The sequence below is a fragment of the Scomber japonicus genome, chromosome 6 (assembly GCF_027409825.1).
Source record: "Scomber japonicus isolate fScoJap1 chromosome 6, fScoJap1.pri, whole genome shotgun sequence".
Lineage (NCBI taxonomy): Eukaryota > Metazoa > Chordata > Actinopteri > Scombriformes > Scombridae > Scomber > Scomber japonicus.
The window spans coordinates 27,072,507-27,076,348 of NC_070583.1; positions in this window are offsets into that span (position 1 = coordinate 27,072,507).

The window sequence follows — 3,842 nt, forward strand, 5'->3', positions numbered from 1 at the left end:
AAAAAAACTCTGATGAGCATTTCTAGGTCTAATAAGACATTGGAGTAAAGTTGTTGTTCGGGATCCGAACACACCAACATGAGGCACAAAGACTTTCAAAGGAAGCATCTGTCACAGTGGAAATATTCAACTGTTTTCTATGAACTCACTATGAACTGGTTGCACTAGCTCTTACACATCCACTGACATACAAACTATTTTGAAGTTGCAAGGAGAGCCGTGCCATAAAACAAACAGCACTGTAACTTTGCACTAAGGAACACATCAAACCATATCAAGCCTATGAATAATATAGCCTACTGTAAAATCTGAATATATGCACTTGGGTAAAGCTATATGGGTAAATAATATGCATGAATGTATACTGTCTTCTTCTTTTTATCAGTCAGCCTTTTCTGTCAAAGACATCCAGATAATGGTAATGGCCATGCATTAGTCAAAATGACAAATGTCAACTATGTGACGGTGCTAAAAGAAAAGTCAGGGGATCAATCAAAGTGATTAGGATTTATTGATGATGTACAAAGGTTGGTGTCAATCCATCCGGTAGATGTTGAGATATTTCACAGGATACTATAGACGAAAACTTTAATTTGCTGGTGCCACTACAGAAAAGTCAGTAGAATTTATCCTTTGGGATCAATATCTAGACAAAGATCTATAGCTCATTTTGGTCATTTTCAAATATCTTAAAATATGGCATCTCTCTTCCATGAAAGACATCTGGAAGACACCTGGAAATCAAACGTAGGCAAGAGAATAGAGAATTCCTGCATGCAGTTGTTTTACTTACGGTAAACTTTATTAGTGGTCTCAACGACTGAAATGTTGTATCTCTAATAAAGTTTATTGCATGTTAAAGAACATTACAGGCTACGCACCTGTCTACAAGAAACAGAAGGTGTGCATGAGCCGTTACAGTCAGTAAATCAAAGATAAAAATAGTCTGTTTGTTTCTATGTTAAAGAGTAATCTAATCTGTAAACCTGCCCCTGAATTTGTAACTCCTCCTATTTCCTTCCTCCAGAATCCTATCAATAAATCTAAGACTAGTTAAATCTGCCTGAAATTTGATTTAATCAGGTTTAAAAAGCTTTGAGTTTCAGTCCAGAACTAGGTTTAATCCATATTCCCATCCAGCCCATGATGTACTGCATGAAGATTTGATACCATGTGTCCTGCTCATCTTCACTGATATTAAAACTACCTATAATGATTGTCTGTGAATGTTCTTCTAAGAGCGTCTTTGGTGCTCTTGCTTTTTGAAAACCTCTGCTGCTGCTGCAAAATGCACTGTGAGAATTTGTCTTTTGTTGTTGTTGTTGTTGTTGTTGTTGTTGTTGTTGTTGTTGTGACTTTAATGCTGTAACTGCATTTCAATGTAGTGTATTTATGCCTCTTCACTGTGCTCAGATGTTGTGAATCTTAATAAAATGTGCTTGTATTGGTTTAAGTAGTGGAGTGCAGAGATACAGCACAGCGTAGGAATAACAGCCAGGGACAACAAACTTGGATATGAGTTTGTTTTTTTCCGGGTGTGTTGCTCAATCACTTTTCTTGTTGTTGTCTTTCATGGATATCCATGCATGACCCGGCTTAACTAAGAGACACGTTTCCACTTGCACATTTCATTCTTTTGAGGATATTTGAGTTGTTACATCCATTAAAATGAATGATAGAATACAATTTTTAAAAGATGGTATTCATTCTATGGTACACATTTTGTTCATGTGAAATTAAGTATTGACCAAGAAAATGATGTCTGTGTGTGTTCCTAATTTTGCAAAGTGTTTTTGGTGATTTTGTGGTGTTCAACACATTCAAAATAAACCCATACTGTTCTTCATCTCAGTACATCGTGCACTCATTATAGTCACATGACATGACCAGACACAGACAAGTAAAGGTTGTGGTTAAGTTTAAATATCATTGTTTCTGCTTTGACTTCTACAACCTTAACAGAGACTGGGGGCCTTTGGAGATGTCCAAAGCTTAAGAACTTGAAAAAAATGTGCCATTAATTGACATGACCACTGAGTTGTCTCATTGCCTCTGTCAAAATGTACAATAGTTCAATTACACTGGTAAAGGATTGCTTTATCATTTTTTCCCATAAATGTAATAAAAGTCTTATTTATACATTTATGGAGAAAACTTTGAAGAAAAAAATTAAATTTGGGTTTGAAACTGTAAACTTTATGTAAGCACAATGCCTCTTTAGTGGTGAAAGGCTGTGAATTTCAAGATCACGAGGTGTTATAAATAGTTAGTTCCTTTTCTATGAACATAAAACATAGACATCTGTCATCTTCAGGAAACACATCAGAAAAGTGTTTAACTGTCAAATATAACCTGCGAATGTTTCAGACAGATCAGGAATTCATTAACTAGCAGTGCAGCTTTGATATAATTACACTGTATGATCTTCTCACATATAGACTATTGCTTAACGAGCTAGTCACTGGCATGTATGACAGCACTCAAACTGATAGAATCTCTCTATAAAAAAACCCTTTTCCTTCCACATCTGCAAGACCCTTAAAAAACATAATTTATCAAGTCATAAAGTCATAAAGTTTCCATAATTTGAAAACTTTTAGATTTGCCTGTTTTGTGTATGAGTCTCCATGGTCTTGCTCCACCACCACTGAATGAATTCATTAGGAAAAGGGCTCTGGGAAGTATGAGCACCAAGGCTTGTAATAGAGGAGACTGTGAGGTGGGGTTGGAATAGTCTTCCCTCCACAGTATGGGAATGCCCCACATACTATTCTTTTAAAGGAAACTATGGCTCAAATCAAACCAAAAGCGCGACCACTAACTAGACTTGAGACTACTTGAACATTACTTTTTATTGCATTGTTGTATCCTGTCTAGGTCTGATATCCTTCTGATTGTGTAATGTATTGTGTTGTGTGTTGTCTCTTCTATTTGTATTTTATCTATCTAATTGCTGTCTCTTCTATTTCAATGTTTTCTATTTATTAGGGACTATGGATGCAAATTAGCAGTTTTGCTATAATCCAGCATGTTTACAAAGATGTTGGATACCGATGTTCATTAATGTGCACTGTCCCTATCCAAAAATAAAGTAATTATTTATTTACTAATTATTATTATAATCATCTTTATAAATTCACAAATTGGGTCAAGATGAGTTGCTCTGCTGCTTTAAATATTAGATATTCAGGGCAGCAGAGGTGTGAGTGGTGCTACAGCACCACCAAGTGGTTAACTTGTGTACACCTAAATTAGACATCCATTTCTAGAAAGTCAGTTTCCGTTCAGGCAATAACTCTTTCAGGGAGTGGCAAAAAGGAGGAACTTAAAAAAAAGACTTTCCAGATTACATATTTTCAAATCTTGGATTCCTCATCAAGAGAAAATCTGAGGAGTTTGAAACAATCTGTTGAGAACGCAAAGAAGAGTTAGAAGGATGTGGTTTGCAATGTGGTTTGAGTAATCAGCAACAAGTGAGTGACTAAATGAAATACCATTGAAGCTGGATTTCACTTTGTTCATAACACAGTCCACATTTCTTGCAAGTTAACCATGACATGTCATATTGCTTCTTTGATGAATACAGCAATTCTAAAAACTAAAGCTGCTATTGAAGTACTGGAATTTCTCATGTTGCTGGCTTGACATGTTGGCACCCATCAGCCACAGCGAAAATTATGTCACACAGAATACAGAGCCATTATTTTATTTCCAGTGATCTCTGATCAAATATTAATCAGCACTTTATAAAAACAATACATTTGTGTCAGACATTTCATTCATTAATTCCAGTTTCTACCTAAATCTCGACACAGCTGGCTATTGCTGCTATTCAAAAGGCT